The sequence below is a fragment of the Pristiophorus japonicus genome, chromosome 12, assembly GCF_044704955.1.
Source record: "Pristiophorus japonicus isolate sPriJap1 chromosome 12, sPriJap1.hap1, whole genome shotgun sequence".
Classification (NCBI taxonomy): Eukaryota; Metazoa; Chordata; class Chondrichthyes; family Pristiophoridae; genus Pristiophorus; species Pristiophorus japonicus.
Window position 1 is genome coordinate 182,920,525 of NC_091988.1, and position 21,962 is coordinate 182,942,486.

Below are 21,962 nucleotides of genomic sequence, written 5' to 3' on the forward strand. Positions count from 1 at the left end.
AGTCTGATGTCAGACAAAATAAAGGCATTTGGCCCATCTGCTTGTGCAATTCTAACTCTACGTTGGGGCTATCTTGTCCAATCTCATTTTTCTTTACAGTTCATGTTTTTTCTACAAGTGTTTATCTAATTCGCTCTTAAATGTTGGATTGATGATTTTTCAGCATTTAATCTTCACATGATTTAAGGCACTGGAGTTCCTAAATCAAATGCAATTTCAAATTTACAGATTGTGCTTGTGGTTTTGCATTTTTCTGTTTGAGAACTCCCCCCCGCCCCTCCGTCGACCATTAAATGAAACATATAAAAAATATACTACGTTTTAAGATTTTTAAAGTAGCCTATAAATCAAAGAGAAACCGATATTAAAATGTAGTAAATGAAAAGCTTATTGAAATTAATTTCAAGCATAAAAGCAATGGGCCGGATTTTGCGGTATAGTGGTGAGGCTAGCAGTGCTCATCATTATTTACGTGGAACTTGGACAGCAACTTCTGGTGACCGCACATGCAGAGTTACACGTAGAAATCCAGAAGTTGCTGTCCCAAATACAACATTTCTCCAAAAGCTTTGCGAAAGCAACATCTCTCTGTCCGGCTTTCCATTCAAATACATTGAAAGGTGTAAAGTTCCTGTACTTATCTCATACTTATCTCATCGGACCCGAGCCTTTAACCTCTTTTTACACTTCCTTCTCACGCTGTTTCTCTCTTTCCCTCAACGGTCAATATCTAATATGTTGTAAAATTGTTCTGAAGCGCCTTGGGATGGTTTACTACGTTAAAGGTGCTATATAAATAAAAGTTAATATTATTATTATTAGATACAAACTAAACTCGCCAGAAAAAGTTAGGGCTTTTTACAAAAGTTACATTCTAGTGTAAGTACATAGAGCTGGAATTTCCATTCCTTTCTGCCCATTTACCGCCCGTTTACGGCTGAAAAGGCCAAATTTGGAAACTACCGCCTGCTACCGCCCGTTTACCACCTGTCTGCTGCCCAAATATCGCCAGCGGTAATTTCGGCAGTCAATTGCCGCTGGCGTTGAATGAAACCGCCTGCCCACATCTACCGCCCAAATACCACCCAAAATTCACTCTAGCGCGAAATTAAGCAAAACGCACGTTTTTACCGCCCGTTACCACTGGAGAAACGTACCGCCCACATTTCACATGAATTACCTGACCTTATCTCGGCATTATGACACCATTTTTTAAAATCATTCATTAAGAAAAGGCTGTGTGAAGTTGCAAGCAGCCTAAAATTGATTTGTGAGTGATTTCTGAAGTAGTTTATAAGGGATTTTGAATATATTGAAGATTATAAGAGCATCGACTTCAATTCAAAGAAAATTTGTGGACATCTGAAAATTTTTGAGTACCTAAAAAGAAATGGTGCCTGTACTTTCAGCGCCAAACTTGCTAATTACTTACATGATGCAGAATAGAGCTGGAAGAAGGTTCGTTGAAGAGCACTATGTGCCCAATCAAATAGGATGCAGACTCTTGAGGAAGACGAGGCCTTACCCTCAACGAAATTGCAGGGAGCACCGCTCGTACCTGCACCTGTCCGATACACAGGGCGTTAGAAGGCTGCGCTTCCAAAAAGAAGTCATCACTGAGATATGCCAGCTCATTAAGGCAGACGTGCACCATCAGGACCGCACTGCCTGTCGAGATGAAGGTGACTGCGCCACTTTCTTTCTATGCATCCAGCTCATTTCAGGCATCAGACATATGCGGAATATCTCAGTACGCCACACATCATTGCATTCACCAGGTAACTGTGTGCTTTCCGCATGCAGGATGGACTTTGTTAACTTTCCAATGACCAGGGAGGCACAGAGTGAGAGGGCTTTGGGTTTTTCGAGAATAGCAAACTTCCCCAAGGTCCAGGGTGCACTAGACTGTACGCACATCACCTTGCGAGCACCTTTCGAGGAAGCGGAGGTGTACTGAAACCAAAAAGGATTCTACTCCCTGAACGTGCAGCTCGTTGTCGACCATAAGCAAATAATCATGGCAGTAAATGCTAAGTTTCCATGACGCATACATCTTGCGTGAGAGCACCATCTCTGACCTGTTTAACAGTCAGCCACAAGGTCACTGCTGGATGCTGGGGAATAAAGGATGCGGCCTTGACAGCTGGCTCATGAGCCCCCTGCGGAAGACTCAGACTGAAGCCAAGAAGCGCTACAACGAAAGCCATATAGCCACACGCAATATCATCGAAAAGACAATTGGAGTACTGAAGCAACACTTCCGATGTCTGGATCACTCCGGAGGTAGCCTGCAATACCATCCTGAGCAGGTCACTGAGCTCGTTAAGGAGATACACAGGTCACAGATGTAGAGGGTGCTGTGCTTTTTGGATGGTTGGCTAAGAGGAACTTCCTGTGCAAAAGGACATAGAAAGTTGATGGGAAAGCGCAAGTGCAATGAATGGCTGATGCTGTTTGTTTGCTGCTGTCCACAAAATCTGTCCCAATGTTTGATAATTAATTGACTGTATTTTCAATTCCATTTTTATTATTGAAATGATCAGCACCAGCATGGGCCTGAAATTATGCAGTGGATACTAATGTTATAACCACTTCTGAAATTCCTCTCCATTCTTCTATTAGAGGCGATACCACATATGCTTTAAGCAGGTGGACAGTTTCACTAAAATAGTGGAGAGAGAAATTTATGGTGAACATATTAAGTGCTCATTCACTGGTATCGCATGATGTAATGTTGGGACCCATACCTCCAAGGTTATATTTCTTATGACCATTTTAATGATAAAAAGCAGAATGTATGCAATTTTCGGATTAAAAAACAACATCTGCTTTGCTCTACAGTCTAATACATTATTACATTTTGACCAGGACACACAATCCCAAGCTATTAGCTGTTTAGGTTGTATGTTACCCCCAGCCAATGAATATGTCCACATCATAAAAAAAAGATTCAATATATGACAGAAGCATTCATTCTAAGCTCATAAATCTCTCATCGCCTATCGAAAATGTCAAATGCATGGTTATACTTAATCCCATACGATTGTTTATATTCTTGCCATTTTAATGTTATTGGTCACTTGTAGCAGATCTGCAGTCTAATAAATTCCCATACTTTATTAGTGGTGCTTGGCCATCCATACTTCGGCTTTGTAAGTGGGGGCTGGGCAGCAGTTACTTAAGTCATGGACCTGTAATTTTAAGTGTAAATGAAAGAAAGACTTGCATTTCTAAAGTGCTTTTCACGACCATCGGACATCTCAAAGTGCTTTGCAGCTAATGAAGTACTTTTTTGGAGGGTAGGCACGCACAATCTTTCCCTCCCCCAATTACTAACACTCCAGCTCCAACTTGTGTGCTGTCTTTGTGTGAGTGGTCAGTGCGTGTCTCGTCGGCAAGAACCTGCAGAACTCAAGCGCAGGCAGAGGAAAGAGCGTGTGGCAAAGCTGTCCCACCTGTGACAGAGACTGTGGTTCTCGTATTGGACTGTACAGCCACCTAAGAACTCATGCTAAGAGTGGAAGCAAGTCTTCCTCGATTCCGAGGGTCTGCCTATGATGATGATGCTGATGATGGTCCGCTCTATGAGCACTGCAGATGGCTCCACAGCAATGGAGCTTCTGGTGACAGCTAACCGCTTCAGGGGGAGCTTAGACTGTTGACATCATAGCTCAGAGCTTCAGCGTCCGCTCTGGCTTACACATCCTGAAGGAACACGTGGATAGGGGCTTTGAGAGCTTCCCAACATGCATGCATTTGGTTCTCAAGCAGAGCAGTGGGTGTGCTGAGGCTCAGCACCACACCTTCGCTCTCCCCACCCCCCTGCCCACCCCCATGGCATTGGCTCCATGGGAGAGGCACACGCTATCCTCTCTCAGCATTACGGCTGTGTGCTGCTGCCCACCAGCCTCTCAATTGCTCCCTTTGTTAGTCCCAGACAGCTAGCTGGGCCAGACTGTCCCGACTGAAGCAGAGCCCCAGCCATCTGCAGCTGGGTAGTCAACGGCCAGAGCTTCTCAAGGTCGTCCACCATGGCCGTCTCAAGTGCCCTACAGTGGAAGTTCAGCAGACTTCCACATCTCAAGCTGTAACTATTGGAGAACCACCTCATAGGAGCACGAGAATTGGTCAACAAGCACACAAGATAGGCACTAGAGGTTTGCACAAGGGTGATCTGTAGAAAGGAATCAGTCATAATAACCATTTGTCCAATCAAGACTGGAGTCTTCTGGAGCAATGAAGTCAAATATTTTGTTTTGGTATAGTTGTTTATCTTCATAATCTTACTGATGCAACAGGAACACCCATGCAGTTGTACAGATATAAAGCACAGAAATGGTGAATGTCAGGATTAGGCCAGATGGAAGAAGACACCAATACTATAGATGCTGGATCTGATATAAAAAGATTCCATTGGTGCTCCCCTTGTTTTGAGCGGTGGGATAGTTCAGGAGCAGCTCAATAGAGTTCTGGCAGCTCACAGCACAGCTGTGCCATGCTCTTACTGTGCATCTTCAGTCCTTCGACCCCTTCTTCATCTTCATCCTCCACTTCATCCTCCTCATGAAACTCCAAGGCAACTCCACTTTGTATGGCAAGATTGTGGAGCACGCAGCCAACGATTATGTATCTTGACACTCGCTCTGGGCAGTACTGAAGGACTCTTTCCAAGTGATCCCAGACAGTGGAACTGTTGTTTCAGGACGGCGTAGGTTTGCTTAATCAGAACCCTTGCTGTTGCATGGATATCTTACATTAAAACACTGGCTACACTTCAAAACGTACTTCCATGAAACGCTTTGTGAGGTCTGGAGTACGTGGAAGGCAGTATATAAATACAAGCCTTTCTTTTTTTAAATTATATTGGCACTCTGCGTCTGTTCCTGAGGCTCAGCACCCACACCTCTTCACCCCCCCCCCCCCCACTCCCCGAGGAGACATGTACTAGTTAGTGAGGGGGTAGCCCTTGTCCCACAGCAGCCAGGTTGTTGTTCTGGGTGAAACAGGGAGGGTATTGAGTACTGGCAGTACTGGCACAATATGAAAGCATCATGGCCAATGTTCCCTATAATTTTCCCATGCAAAATACCATGCATGCGCGGTTTTTCCTATTTAGAAACTGGTGAGCCGGCTGCACGGGTGCTGCAGAGTGCTACATGGCCGCACAGGTTAAAGGGAACATTGGTCATGTCTATTGCCAGGGAATCGGGCACAGACCTGCATAACTCGCTGGCTTATGGTCCCAAACAAGTTGAATATGGAACGAATGGAAGCCCTTCCTGTTGAGGAACTGAGCTATTTTGTGACGGGGGGCACGCAGGGTACGCACGTGCAGTCTATGATGCCCTGCTCCTGCAGGAATCCAGATATGTGGGCAATGCCCAGTGCCCTTTCTTCCTGCTCATCAGCATTCACGGGGAAGCTAATAAACTGTTATCAGCTCACAGATCAGTGCTCTGCCGGATCGCCGTGTGCACAGCAAATTGACTGATGTTGCAGATGTCACCAGAAGCAGTTTAGAAGGAACCAGAGGCATACAAGTTTAGAGCCAGGGTAACCTTCACTGCCGCAGGCAGTGCAGTCCATGTCCTGGTGTTGGGCTCCAATTCTGGCTCCAACAGGTGGCACAGGTAAGTGACATTCTCCCTGTTGGAACACAGCCACTTTACACACAGCTTCTCTGTGAGGTTCAGATATGATGTTCTCTTTCTGCATACCGCCATGCTGTAATGCCTCCTTCGCCCTCTTCTTGCAATCTGTGCAGGTTTTTGCTGCCTTCCTCGCTGCTGCTGCTCCTCCTCCTGATTTGGCAGCCTCAGGATAATCGCAATAGAATTCCCATGTTTAGCGATTGAGAACAGGAAAATCCCATGAAACAGTTCCCGCTTTCCACAAAATTCATTCGAGAAAAGTTTCTCACAAACACTTGCCAAAACAGCCTAATAGCATCCTAGAAGCTCACAACAACTAACCAAAGAGGTGAGGATCCCTTTAAACCCTGCTTGTGAAGGCTGCTGGACGTTCCTGCCATGATTTGCTGGGCGGGTTTATGATCTGACATTTCAGGTGTGCAAGGGCACCAGTTTTATAAAAGGGTTCTGATTCAGATGCCAGATCTTTAATAACATATTTAAATATTCCCTGTGGTTTTTTGCAGGGGACCGCCACAGAAGATTATAAATTTCCTGAACCAATATGGCGTCGGGCATGTTCCGTCACTGTTGCGATGGACTTGTGGCGCCCATTTTGAATCGGAATCCGTGCAAAACAGATACCAATTAATTTTCTGTGGTCTCAATGTGTAATAAATGAAACGAATGCCCAATTTAAAAGTTTGCCTCTGGACCACCTGCACTGATGGTACCCTGAAGACACAATACTCCACATCTTCTGGCCTTACTGGCAAAAGGTGCTGTCCAACTGTCCCGTTGAACAATGCCTGGCCTACTGTTTCTGAACTTCTCCATAGAAACATAGAAACATAGAAAATAGGTGCAGGAGTAGGCCATTCGGCCCTTCGAGCCTGCACCACCATTCAATAAGATCATGGCTGATCGTTCACCTCAGTACCCCTTTCTTGCTTTCTCTCCATACCCCTTGATCCCTTTAGCCGTAAGGGCCATATCTAACTCTCTTGAATATATCCAATGAACTGACATCAACAACTCTCTGCGGTAGGGAATTCCACAGGTTAACAACTCTCTGAGTGAATTCTTACCCACTTGAACTCTTAACCTGACAAGCTCTTTGATTTCCTTCTAACTGCAGTCTGTTGGTGCATCCTACTAACTGAAGACCTGCATCAGACATTGTGAATTGATGCGCTATGGAAGAAGGCCTGATCTGAGAAAATCTCGCATCCACTGAGGCTAAATGGAGAAATTCTTCAACTCAGTTCCTAGCCAGCAGCTGTCTTGCATGTCAACAGTAGCTCCTTCATACATTGCCCAATGAGTATCTGGAGTGCACTTCACCCCACTTGGAACAGAATACTTGCCAAATGCCAGGTGGTAAAACCAAAGCCCACCAAAGCATATGCTGTAACTGAGGAAAAATTGCAATAAAACATAATCATCTTTAGTTCAAAGTTCAAATTCAACTTATCTATGGGCACTCCCCATGATCAATTAACCCCAGTGACAGCAGTTAGACTACTTGTCTTTTCCAGTGCATTGCTATGCTGCACAAATCGGGTCAGACAGTTCCCCTGATGGTTCAGTGGATAAATGCACCACCCACTGTGATGCTAAGCCATGCAGATCAGGAGCCCTTGGTTCAATCTTTTCTTGGTCGATTTCTGTCAAACTGTTGATTTGGGGAAGAAAGGCTGCTTCGACCCCTAGTTTTCAATAATTCTGGAACTGGTATTTGGCCCTTTGCCTGCTTGAGGCCCCTGTGCAGCATTAGGTTGCCCGCAACACAGCCGGCACCGGGCTGGCTGCATTCAGGAAAACGAGGTATACATGCGGCCTAACCGGTGGTCCTCAAAGACCTCCAACATGAAGGTAATTTGTTTTTAAACAAGCGGCAGTAATGCTCCACCCGACTCCCCCACTGATCGCGACCTTGACCCCCTCCCACCGATTGCGAGTTTGACCTCCTGGTCGTGACATCAACCATCCCCTGATCGTGACCTCAATCTTTCTGCTGATTGCGACCTCACGCTCCCTTTTCGCACCCCCCCCCCCTCCCCACCGATCATCGCCTCCACCTCCCATTTTGGTTGCCCTCCTTTCCCAGTTACCCCCCTCCCCACCCCTCCCCTTTCACTCGCCTTCCCTTTTAAGCACTCACCTGAGGGCTTCTGCTGGTGACGCAGCGGCTCAATATTCCAAGCCACTTCATCGGCGAGCTGCTTGGGGATGCTATGCCGGTGCCTGCAGTTCACCAGTGCAATTTAAAGAGCCCCGAGGTCCAGTGTCGGGTGTACCTTGGGTCTACCCGTTCAGGTGCAGAGATCAATCTCCGGGCCCAGTTTGCACCGGCCTGCCCCTGTATGTTCACAATGGCCTGGAATTGTAGTAAAAGTCATGGTGAGGCTATCAGTGCTCACTATTACTGAAGAGTAAATCGGACAGCGACTTCTGGTGACCGTGCATTTGTAGTTTAATGCAGAAATCAAGAAATTGTTGTCCCAGCTGTCCTGTTCCTCCAGAAGTTGCTGTATACTGGTATCTCATTGAGAGACTCGGCATTCAAATACATGTAACAGCGTGCAGTTGGAAATCTTTAAAACATTTTCTTTCTGTCTCTTTTATCTGCTCTCTCTTAATTCCATCTTTCTTTCCCTCTCTTTATTTCACTTTCTCTACATGATTTAGCATTGAATTAAATATTCTAATACTCTTCCTGTTCAGACTTTGCGTGCCTCAGTAAGGATTCTTCAATCTGATTGGTTAAGGAGACACACTGTTGCTTGCCCTGTTCACACAGATCCCAGATCCCCTGTAGAAGGCGCTGTGCTGTTTTGGATTTCTAATCACCGCAAGTTCCAGTGCAAAAGTCCACTTGTGGGCAAGTTTAAGTGCAATGAACCGCTAGCGCGTTTATTGCCGTTCATTCAACACTGACTACAAAATCTGGGCCAATATGTTGTAATTCCTGGAGTGCCAAGTATTGCAGCAATGTAATGGCCTGGCATTTGCAGTAGTAATAACAGTGAGGCTGTCAAGGTAAAACAGACAGCCTCTTCTGGCATCCACACATGTGCAGTTAAACGTGAAAATCCGGAGGTTGCTGACAGTGATACTCTGCTCCTCCATAGACTGAGCTGTTGCGGTCTTCGCTGATGGAATCAAAATAGAAATCACTGATTTGTCATGATCTTAAATTATTTACCCACAATTCTTGCTGAAAGTCCCAATAAAAAAAGTTAAGCCTTGTTCAATCAGGACTAGCTGAGTTTTTAATTGTGTACTGGGTTATAACTATTGCTGAACAACCTCTCTGGCCCTGAAGAACTAATTTTACAAGTGTAGAGTCTCATTCCCTCAGTAGAACATTTAAAAATTGCAGATTAAAAAAAAAATTATGTTTGTGTTCTCATTAATCTCATGTGTATGTCCCAATCTTTATTTCACTTTCTGTACAATATTTAAAATATGAATTATCTTCCCTGCTTTTTACTTCCTGCTTTGCCGTCAGTGAGAACTCTTCAATCTGATTGGCTAAGCAGCCTGCCTGCTGCCTGCCCTGTTGCTGTACGCCACAGATCCTCTGTAGAAGGTGTCAAAAATTCAAACTGATGTCGGAATAGCGGAAGTTTGTGCTCTAGAGCCCACTAAAACTTTGTGGTTAGCTTTTGTCGAGGTCAATGCTGAGTGCTGTTCCTTCGCTGACCATAAAATCCAGGCCAATCTTTTTGCTCTGTTATTTACACTGGCAGTGAGGCTGGAATTAATGTTGTATCCACCAAATCTGATCTCTGCTAACATAAATTTTCCAATTTCTTCAAATCAGACCTTCTTTGAAGTAAACACATGCAAAACAGATCAAAAACTTAGCAGAAACTTTCACTTAATGCAGCAGATTGCAACAGGTTTGATAAAATAACAGCATTGCCATCAGCGATAGGAGGCAGACATGCTTCAAAGAATCGGTGGATTATATCACTATCGACCATTCAAGGATATATAGTTCAGTGTGGAGACAGAGGATTTGTAAAGCATCAAAACCTGGGGAAAGTAGCCAGCATTCTAAAACATTTCAACAAAGGAGGAAGCCATTTGGCTCATCGTGCCTGTGCCAATACTAGCTCCAAATCAAAGCTGTCTACTCCAACATAAAAACAGAAAATGCTGGAAATACTCAGCAGATCAGGCAGCCTTTGTGGAGCGAGAAACAAAGTTAACATTTCAGGTCGATGACCCTTCTTCAGAACTGGAAAAAGTTAGAGATGTAACTGGTTTTCAAACAAGTGTCGGGGCCGGGAAAGAGAGGAGGGGAGGAAAGAGCAAAAGGGAAAGTGTGTGATGGGAGGAAGGCAGAAGAGTTTAAGAGACAAAAGGGACGATGGTACAAGGCAAAAGGAGGTGGTAATAGGAAAAGTTAAGAAACAAAAGATGAGTCTAGATAGGGTGTAAATGGAGATGGCAGAATCATCAACAGCTGCCATGGGAAAGAGGAAAAGGATGAGCTGTTGAGTATTTCCAGCATTTTCTGTTTTTATTTCAGATTTCAGCATCCGCAGTACTTTGGTTTTGTATTACTTTCTACTCCAATCTCATTTCCAACTCTTTCCTTGTACATATATCTTTAGGAACATGGGAATGTACAGGACTGGAAAAGATCAACACTCCAACTGGCTTGTCCCAGTGTTTCGGAAATATTATATCCCATGGCACCTGCATATCTTGCTCTATAATTTTCTCCTGGTACTTACACAACTCTCTGTTGAATTTACTGATCGCCATCTTCTATTGCTTCCATCAGTGGTCTATTCCATACTTTTTGCCATCTTCTATGCACAGTAGCTAAATCTAAACTGACTGATACTTCCCCTTGTGTGCCCACTTGTTATAGAATCTGTGACTATGTTACAGATATTCATGTTTAATTTTTCTATCCCTTGAGCTTCTTAATTACCTATAAAGCTTCTCTTCTCCAGTATAAGCAATTTCAGCTTATGGAGCCTCTCCTCATAACTTGGATGCCCAGTCCCAGGTATTGGGATTGATGATTAGCATCTGTCACTACGCAATACACATTAATCTGTTTTCATGCGATGTGGGCGATTTATTGACATAGTGTTAAAGTAGAACGCAGGAAAAACAAATAAAATAAATATCAAAAGGCTTGAAACTGGGAAGGTACCTGGAATCTATCTTTAGTATAGTAAAAGTTTTACACACGTCCTGCCAACTTTTGCCATTATAAATTCTAATGTCCAAATCTATTCTAGAAATCACCTGTGTATCATTCTGGAATGTAACGATAAACCCCACCTTCTATTCTCCACTGCAAACCGCCTTTTAAAACCGCTCTCCCCAGTCTCCACCCTCACCTCCGACAACAAGTGTGAGGAGCTCATGGACTTCTTTGTCTCTAAGATTGAGACCATCCATTCGGTCGCCTCGGCCTCTTCCTTTCCTACCCCCAGCCCACCAGGCCAAACTTCCTCTAAGGATCCCCCACTGTCTGAGCCCTGATCTCACAACTTTCTCCAGCTTCTTTCCGATCTCCCCTCGTGACCTTTCCAAGCACAACCTGTCCATGAGACCCACTTCCTGTTCCCTTGACCCTATTCCCACCAAACTGCTGACCACCCAACTTACGTTTCTGGCTCCCATGTTAGCTGACATTGTTAACTATGCTCTCTCCTCAGGTAATGTTCCTCCTCTCCCTCAAATCTGCGGTCATCACTCCTCTCCTCAAAAAAACAATCCCAACCCCTCTGTCCTTGCAAACTACCGCCCCATCCCCAACCTTCTTTTCATCTCCAAAGTCCTTGAACGTGTTGCCACCTCCCAAATCTGTGCCCATCTTTCCCGCAATCCATGTTAGAATCCCTCCAATCTGATTTCTGCACCTGCCACAGTACTGAAACGGCTCTCATCAAAGTCACAAATGTCATCCTTTGTGACTGTGACAAAGGCAAACTATCCCTTCTCATTCTTCTTGACTTGTCTGAAGCCTTTGACATGGTTGACCACTCTATCATTCTCCAATGCCTCTCCACCATCGTCCAGCTGTGTGGGACTGCCCTTGCCTGGTTCCATTCCTATCTATCTAATCGTAGACAAAGAATCAACTGCAACGACTTCTCTTCTTGCCCCTGCATCGTTACCTTGGTCCCCTCCTATTTCTCATCTATATGATGCCCCTTGGCAACATCATCCGAAAACACAGCATCAGTTTCCACATGTACACTGATGTACTACCTCAATACCACTTCTCTTGACCCCTCCGCAGTCTCTAAATTGTCAGACTGCTTATCCGACATCCAGTTCTGGATGAGTTGAAATTTTCTCCAATTGAACATTGGGAAGACTGAAGCCATTGTTTTCAGTCCCTGCCACAAGCTCCGTTCCCTAGCCACTGACTCTATGCCTCTCCCCAACTTCTGTCTGAGGTTGAACCAGACTGTTCACAACCTTGGTGTCATATTTGACCCTGAAATGAGCTTTCGACCACATATCCACAACATAACTAAGACCGCCTATTTCCACTTCCGTAACATCGTCCGTCTCTGCCCTTGCCTCAGCTCATCTGCTGCTGAAGCCCTCATCTATAACTTTGTTACCTCTAGACTTGACTTTTCTAACACACCCCTGGCTGGCCTCCCACATTCTACCCTACGTAAACTAGAGGTGATCCAAAACTCGGCTGCCCGTGTCCTAACTCGCACCAAGTCCTGCCCACCCATCGCTCCTATGCTCGCTGACCTACTTTGGCTCCTGGTTAAGCAACGCCTCGATTTCAAAATTCTCATCCTTATTTTCAAATAACTCCATAGCCTCGCCCCTCCCTATCTCTGTAATCTCCTCCAGCCCCACAACTCCCCCGAGAGGTCTGCACTCCTCTAATTCTGTCCTCTTGAGCATCCCTGATTGTAATCTCTGAACCATTGGTGGCCGTGTCTTCTGTTGCCTAGGCACCAAGCTCTGGAACTCCCTGCTTAAACCTTTCCATCTCTCTACCTCTCTTTCCCCCTTCAAGACGCTTCTTAAAACCTACCTCTTTGACCAAGCTTTTGATCACCTGCGCTAATTTCTACTTATGTGGTGTCAATTTTTTATCTCATAATACTCCTGTGAAGCGCCTTGGGACTTTCACTACTTTAAAGGCGCTAAATAAATACAAGTTGTTGTTGTTGTGTAAACTGATCATGCTCTAACTTTAACATTATGCTCGTGCTGGCTCTGTTGCGCCTCACCTTTGTGTCTCCCAGCTCTTCAATGTGTATTACAGAGTAATAACTATTCTCTAGCCAACTCTACTTCAGTGTTTCCTAAACTGCCTACATTTTGCTATTGAGTTCGAACTAATATCGAGTCAAAGTGTTATAGAAAAATGACAGAACATATAACTTTATATTGGGGACTGAATGTCTTTGAGGCCTGGTCTAATTGTCCTCCACCCTCTGGGGGAGAAATTTGCGTTGTTTGCGCCTCATGTTAGCGCCCCTGGGGATGCTAATGGTGGTGCAAACGACTTCTCGCCTGAGACGTGGGGCCGCTACTGCCACCCGCGAATTTCCGCGGGAGTTAGCGGAGGTGCAAACCGATAGTGCCCTGCTCCCGCCGGCAGCGGCCCGTTTTCGCCCCGGAGCAAAGATTCGGTAGCAGCCCCGTTTGGCGTCACGGGTGATGCCTGGACCAGCTTCGTGAACCGTGAACCGGGCCGCACTCTGCTCTTGGGGCAAACATTAAAGGGGAGGTGCGGTGCACAATTGTTTTTAAATGGCCAACTTACTGGTGGCAGCCTTGCCTTGTCGAATTCGCGGGGGCTGTGCCGCGATGTTGCAGCCTGGCACTCTGTTTCTGTGCTGGGCTGCTGCCACAGCACCCCACTGCCCGGTGAACCAATGCAGGGAGACAGAGGGAAACAAAAAGGAGACAAAAGCAAAAGACAGAAAGGAGATGAGGAAAAGTGGAGGGCAGAGAAACCCAAGGTAAAGAACAAAAAGGGCCACTGTACAGCAAAATTCTAAAAGGACAAAGGGTGTTAAAAAAACAAGCCTGAAGACTTTGTGTCTTAATGCAAGGAGTATCCGTATTAAGGTGGATGAATTAACTGTGCAAATAGATGTTAACAAATATGATGTGATTGGGATTACAGAGACGTGGCTCCAGGATGATCAGGGCTGGGAACTCAACATCCAGGGGTATTCAACATTCAGTAAGGATAGAATAAAAGGAAAAGGAGGTGGGGTAGCATTGCTGGTTAAGGAGGAGATTAATGCAATAGTTAAGAAGGACATTAGCTTGGATGATGTGGAATCTATATGGGTAGAGCTGCAGAACACCAAAGGGCAAAAAACGTTAGTGGAAGTTGTGTACAGACCTCCAAACAGTAGTAGTGATGTTGGGGAGGGCATCAAACAGGAAATTAGGGATGCATGCAATAAAGGTGCAGCAGTTATAATGGGTGACTTTAATATGCACATAGATTGGGCTAACCAAACTGGAAGCAATACGGTTCCTGGAGTGCATAAGGAATGGTTTTCTAGACCAATATGTCGAGGAACCAACTAGAGGGGAGGCCATCTTAGACTGGGTGTTGTGTAATGAGAGAGGATTAATTAGCAATCTCATTGTGCGAGGCCCCTTGGGGAAGAGTGACCATAATATGGTGGAATTCTGCATTAGGATGGAGAATAAAACAGTAAATTCAGAGACCATGGTCCAGAACTTAAAGAAGGGTAACTTTGAAGATATGAGGCGTGAATTGGCTAGGATAGATTGGCGAATGATACTTAAGGGGTTGACTGTGGATGGGCAATGGCAGACATTTAGAGACCGCATGGATGAACTACAACAATTTACATTCCTGTCTGGTGTAAAAATAAAAAAGAGAAGGTGGCTCAACCGTGGCTATCAAGGGAAATCAGGGATAGTATTAAAGCCAAGGAAGTGGCATACAAATTGGCCAGAAATAGCAGCGAACCCGGGGACTGGGAGAAATTTAGAACTCAGCAGAGGAGGACAAAGGGTTTGATTAGGGCAGGGAAAATGGAGTACAAGAAGAAGCTTGCAGGGAACATTAAGACAGATTGCAAAAGTTTCTATAGATATGTAAAGAGAAAAAGGTTAGTAAAGACAAACGTAGGTCCCCTGCAGTCAGAATCAGAGGAAGTCATAACGGGGAACAGAGAAATGGCGGACCAATTGAACAAGTACTTTGGTTCGGTATTCACTAAGGAGGACACAAACAACCTTCCGGATATAAAAGGGGTCAGAGGGTCTAGTAAGGAGGAGGAACTGAGGGAAATCCTTATTAGTCGGGAAATTGTGTTGGGGAAATTGATGAGATTGAAGGCCGATAAATCCCCAGGGCCTGATGGACTGCATCCCAGAGTACTTAAGGAGGTGGCCTTGGAAATAGCGGATGCATTGACAGTAATTTTCCAACATTCCATTGACTCTGGATCAGTTCCTATTGAGTGGAGGGTAGCCAATGTAACCCCACTTTTAAAAAAAGGAGGGAGAGAGAAAACAGGGAATGATAGACCAGTCAGCCTGACATTGGTAGTGGGTAAAATGATGGAATCAATTATTAAGGATGTCATAGCAGTGCATTTGGAAAGAGGTGACATGATAGGTCCAAGTCAGCATGGATTTGCGAAAGGGAAATCATGCTTGACAAATCTTCTGGAATTTTTCGAGGATGTTTCCAGTAGCGTGGACAAGGGAGAACCAGTTGATGTGGTGTATTTGGACTTTCAGAAGGCTTTCGACAAGGTCCCACACAAGAGATTAATGTGCAAAGTTAAAGCACATGGGATTGGGGGTAGTGTGCTGACATGGATTGAGAACTGGTTGTCAGACAGGAGGCAAAGAGTAGGAGTAAATGGGGACTTTTCAGAATGGCAGGCAGTGACAAGTGGGGTACCACAAGGTTCTATGCTGGGGCCCCAGCTGTTTACACTGTACATTAATGATTTAGACGAGGGGATTAAATGTAGTATCTCCAAATTTGCAGATGACACTAAGTTGGGTGGCAGTGTGAGTTGCGAGGAGGATGCTATGAGGCTGCAGAGTGACTTGGATAGGTTAGGTGAGTGGGCAAATGCATGGCAGATGAAGTATAATGTGGATAAATGTGAGGTTATCCACTTTGGTGGTAAAAACAGAGAGACAGACTATTATCTGAATGGTGACAGATTAGGAAAAGGGGAGGTGCAACGAGACCTGAGTGTCATGGTACATCAGTCATTGAAGGTTGGCATGCAGGTACAGCAGGCGGTTAAGAAAGCAAATGGCATGTTGGCCTTCATAGCAAGGGGATTTGAGTACAGGGGCAGGGAGGTGTTGCTACAGTTGTACAGGGCCTTGGTGAGGCCACACCTGGAGTATTGTGTACAGTTTTGGTCTCCTAACCTGAGGAAGGACATTCTTGCTATTGAGGGAGTGCAGCGAAGGTTCACCAGACTGATTCCCGGGATGGCAGGACTGACCTATCAAGAAAGACTGGATCAACTGGGCTTGTATTCACTGGAGTTCAGAAGAATGAGAGGGGACCTCATAGAAACGTTTAAAATTCTGATGGGTTTAGACAGGTTAGATGCAAGAAGAATGTTCCCAATGTTGGGGAAGTCCAGAACCAGGGGACACAGTCTAAGGATAAGGGGTAAGCCATTTAGGACCGAGATGAGGAGAAACTTCTTCACCCAGAGAGTGGTGAACCTGTGGAATTCTCTACCACAGAAAGTTGTTGAGGCCAATTCACTAAATATATTCAAAAAGGAGTTAGATGAAGTCCTTACTACTAGGGAGATCAAGGGGTATGGCGAGAAAGCAGGAATGGGGTACTGAAGTTGCATGTTCAGCCATGAACTCATTGAATGGCGGTGCAGGCTAGAAGGGCCGAATGGCCTACTCCTGCACCTATTTTCTATGTTTCTATGTTTCTATGTTTCTATGAAGTGGAGGCTCCGTCTCCCCATTGCAGATTTTGCTACGTGCCCTCCCCTTTTAACGGCAGGGGAGAGCCCGTGCTCCTGCCAGCGCTCCGCGGTTAGTGCCCCCAGTCCCGCTGCCGAAAGGAAGTGGAACATGCGCCATTGCGCTCCACTTCCTCTTGGGGTCGGCAACCCCAATTTCGCTGCCGGGCCGGGATTTTCGAGCCTGGCGCAGGAAGTCATGCCTCGCCTTAGTTACCGCCCCCAAATTTCGGCCTCTCTAACTGCGCTTCATGTGAAGACTACATTTGGTCCGGACCCCCCATTTGCATTGCCGCAGGAGATCAAAAAGTAATATATTAAAAGTCTTATGTCTGTATTCACTTCCTGTCTACAAAAATTTTCTTCTGACTGTCCTGTTTTTAATTACACTTTTATGTTAACTGTATCTTCCAGCTTTTCAGCCTATACTGAAAACAAACTTCTATCCTCCAAACAATTCTCAGCTTCAATTGCCATAATCTTTTCTATGGAGCAATAAATAATAAAATAAAAAGTATATAAAAGTAAGTACAGAATGAATTACATTACAATGGGGACTGAATAATGTCTGCACACCCTGGTAAAATTATCCCTTATTCGCTAACCTTATTTCACCTGAATACTTCACTTGGTCTTCAGTCCCCATGTGTCAATTGATGGGAGATTGACGAGCTTATCTATAAAAGATCTGTTCTGATGAAGGGGCATCGACCTGAAACGTTAACTCTGTTTCTCTCTCCACAGATGCTGTTTGAGCTGCTGAGTATTTCCAGCATTTCTGTTTTTACCACCATCAGGAGTATTCTGCTTTTGCTATTTTGCTATAAAAGCCTTGTACATAGTGTGCTCTTTCTGTAAGTTACTTTCTGTGACTTTTTGCCTGTCATAATTTGTTGATAACACCCCTGTTGTTATAAAACGGTGTATCTTCTTACTCATTGTGAGAAAAGCCATAAAAGACTTTCTTGTAGAAATAATGGCGGCTGGGGATGGAATTGGACTTGCGAGGGATGTAAATCCGATGATATCACACTGGTCGCCTGTTACATGCCACCTGACATTCAGTTACATTGATTTCAATAGAATTGATTATTGGGCATGTCCTTTAAGGGGCAGCAAAAGCGATTCCGCCTGTTTTGCTTTCCTGTCTTTGTTCATTTTCACCCCCAGCATACTCCGTATGCCTATATGCAGAGATTAGTACAATAAACTGTGATATGACCTTTAGGTTTAATACAATATATATTTAGGAAAACCATCTTTCTCTAAAGGATAGGCCTTACATTTTTGTAAATCATTATTTGACTTGATGTTGAATTCCCAAACCTAGTGGTAAACCTTCAAGGAGGGAGAGAGAAAACAGAGAATTATAGACCGGTCAGCCTGACATCGGTAGTGGGTAAAATGATGGAATCAATTATTAAGGATGTCATAGCAGTGCATTAGGAAAGAGGTGACATGATAGGTCCAAGTCAGCATGGATTTGTGAAAGGGAAATCATGCTTGACAAATCTTCTGGAATTTTTTGAGGATGTTTCCAGTAGAGTGGACAAGGGAGAACCAGTTGATGTGGTATATTTGGACTTTCAGAAGGCTTTCGACAAGGTCCCACACAAGAGATTAATGTGCAAAGTTAAAGCACATGGGATTGGGGGTAGTGTGCTGACATGGATTGAGAACTGGTTGTCAGACAGGAAGCAAAGAGTAGGAGTAAATGGGGACTTTTCAGAATGGCAGGCAGTGACTAGTGGGGTACCGCAAGGTTCTGTGCTGGGGCCCCAGCTGTTTACACTGTACATTAATGATTTAGACGAGGGGATTAAATGTAGTATCTCCAAATTTGCGGATGACACTAAGTTGGGTGGCAGTGTGAGCTGCGAGGAGGATGCTATGAGGCTGCAGAGTGACTTGGATAGGTTAGGTGAGTGGGCAAATGCATGGCAGATGAAGTATAATGTGGATAAATGTGAGGTTATCCACTTTGGTGGTAAAAACAGAGAAACAGACTATTATCTGAATGGTGACAGATTAGGAAAAGGGGAGATGCAAAGAGACCTGGGTGTCATGGTACATCAGTCATTGAAGGTTGGCATGCAGGTACAGCAGGCGGTTAAGAAAGCAAATGGCATGTTGGCCTTCATAGCGAGGGGATTTGAGTACAGGGGCAGGGAGGTGTTGCTACAGTTGTACAGGGCCTTGGTGAGGCTACACCTGGAGTATTGTGTACAGTTTTGGTCTCCTAACCTGAGGAAGGACATTCTTGCTATTGAGGGAGTGCAGCGAAGGTTCACCAGACTGATTCCCGGGATGGCGGGACTGACCTAGCAAGAAAGACTGGATCAACTGGGCTTGTATTCACTGGAGTTCAGAAGAATGAGAGGGGACCTCATAGAAACGTTTAAAATTCTGATGGGGTTAGACAGGTTAGATGCAGGAAGAATGTTCCCAATGTTGAGGAAGTCCAGAACCAGGGGACACAGTCTAAGGATAAGGGGTAAGCCATTTAGGACCGAGATGAGGAGGAATTTCTTCACTCAGAGAGTGGTGAACCTGTGGAATTCTCTACCACAGAAAGTTGTTGAGGCCAGTTCACTGAATATATTCAAAAAGGAGTTAGATGAAGTCCTTACTACCAGGGGAATCAAGGGGTATGGTGAGAAAGCAGGAATGGGGTACTGAAGTTGCATGTTCAGCCATGAACTCATTGAATGGCGGTGCAGGCTAGAAGGGCCGAATGGCCTACTCCTGCACCTAGTTTCTATGTTTCTATGTTTCTATGAATATTGAAGCGTTCTCATGTAGTTATTAAAGTTCAGCTATCTCCTTCAAATGTGAGGAAGTCCAGCATTCACAGAAGACCAACTGGGATTTTATTGACTAAGCTGTGGCTTTGCGTGCAATTTGCTTTAGGGCCTAAGATTGTAGGGGGGAGGGACACAAAGCCACCAATTGCACAAGTGGCCAGCCTTTGTAAACCATGCTAGAAAATATCGACACTTGTACCTCAGATTTTATCATTTTAACAAATGCTCCAATCTGTCATGTCACCTGGTTAAGCAATTTCTCTAAATCCCTCAAACTGTCAGCAGCTTTGCAGAAATATTTGGCATGGGGTTCCAGCTGTCTCTGAGATTTCAAAGCCGTTGATCTCTCATTTATGTGAATTCTTTGCCCTTATTTAAATCCGCAACTAATGGAAAGAAAATCTAACTCATCAGCATTTCAATGCAGAACATAGTCTAATATTTCCAATAAAGCAGCACAGTGAGATATTTGAGGGTTATGGTCCCCGAATGCAGGTCAGTTATTTCTTTAATGATTCAGTGGAGATTTGACCAATGATTTACAGGTCATTTGCAATATTGGAATGAACGTCATAAAAATTATTCAGTGTAGCTGTCTTTGAATTTATCATCTTTTTCTAAAACTGGGCCACTTTCAGCAGGGAAGTCGAAAGGCTGGCTGCACTTCTATTGTCTACGTTTAGACAATGTATCACACAAGCTGTTTTGCTTCTGCTGTTTGATGCCTGGTTGAACAGATAATTGCACTTGAGAATACCCAGGCATGAACCACATGGGACAGATGATCAGATTACCTTTCTGTCTAGTCACCAGGAATTTGTTGCTTCAAGCAACAACAAAAACAATCACATGTTGGTCAACATTGTGGCCCGAACGTTTTCTGATGCTGATTTTAGCAGCACGCGCTGTACAGGAAAAGGGAGCAGCTAGCAAGTCACATCCAGTACACTTACGTTGAAAAATTTCAATAATAACTTTGGACCATCAGGTTAAGGTGAAGAGTCTGAAAGAAAGACTTGGATTTCTACAGCGCCTTTCATGACCACCGGACGTCTCAAAGCGAGTTACAGCCAGTTAAGTACTTTTTGAAGTGTAGTCACTGTTGTAATGTAGAAAATCAGTCTGCTACTGATTCCTAAAGAGTAAAGAGTGAATATCTCACTGACAAACTTTTAAAAAAGTCACACGGGTTAGAAATTCATCATATTACTGCCCACTTACCGCCCATTTACGGTCCAAAAATAGAAAAGTGCTGAAAATCGTCACTTACCACCCACATACCGCCCAAATAACGCCTGGCGGTAAATTCACCATTCATTTAGCACTGGCCTTATGAAATACCGCCCACCCATCTTTTTCAAGGTCATTAGTCGTGCAACGCCCAAATAAGACCTCAAAATAATGCTGGCGGTAAATTCATCAATAAGATCCATTTTACAGCCGGACTGAAATACCACCATGAAAACACACACCTTACCTGATCTTAAGCCGGCCTTATCGACGCCATTTTGGATAAAGGATGATTTGACAGAAGGCTGATTAGCATTAGTTATAGCTTTACAGTTATTATGGAGTAGGATTTTAAGGGTATTTGAAGGGATTTTAATTATATTTTGAATTATTTTAAGGAAACTTGAAGCCATTTTACAAAATGGAATGGACATTTGTGTTTATTGAAGGAGATTTGAGGATACTTGAAACCATGTGGAGATTTAAATGAATGGCACCTGTAATATCTCAGCCTGTATTGCTGACTAATTATCTAATGCAGAATAGAGGTGGAAGGAGGTTTATTGCAGAGCATTATGAGGGTAATCAAAGAGGACGTAGACTTATGAGGAGGAGGAGGAGGAGGCCTTACCCCTAACGAATTTTCAGGGAGAAGCACTCATACCAGGACCCGACTGATACACAGCACATTAGAAGATCGTGAGACCCACCTGAAGAGAGAGTGGAGGAGGAAGAGGAGGAGGAGTGTCACTTGAATAAAAATATGTTACAACAGGCTGTCAAATCATTTCTCCCCCGCCACCCCGACCCCCAACAACCAGTTTGATCAACAATATTGCCTGATTTTTGTTTTAACAAAAACAGAATATTTTTGTTCTCGTTATCTAAATTCATTAAAACCACGACCAGACTCGCAATTTCCGCACTAGTTCCACGGTGTACGTCTAAGAACAGCCTCACAAAGTGCAGCATTTGCTCCGTGTAATGATTTCATTTGCACTACGACCTTTGAAACACAGGTTCCTAGGATAAACATTATATATTTAAAAAAGCATTCGCAAACAAAAGATTGCCAGGTACAGTACTGGAGCTCTTCTGACAGGATCACCGCTGTCTGCTGATGGCTTTACAGAATCTCCCCACATCTGAGTCGCTGAGCACTTAAACTTCAACAACTGCTGATTGTAATAGTCTAAATAGCAAACAAGCTACTCTAAAGTATTTCAGAATTGCATTAAAAGCAGAGATCCTGCAAAAAAAATATGGGTCACAAATACATAGTACCCCACTATAATCCTTACCGCACTGAAATCCATCATCATCAT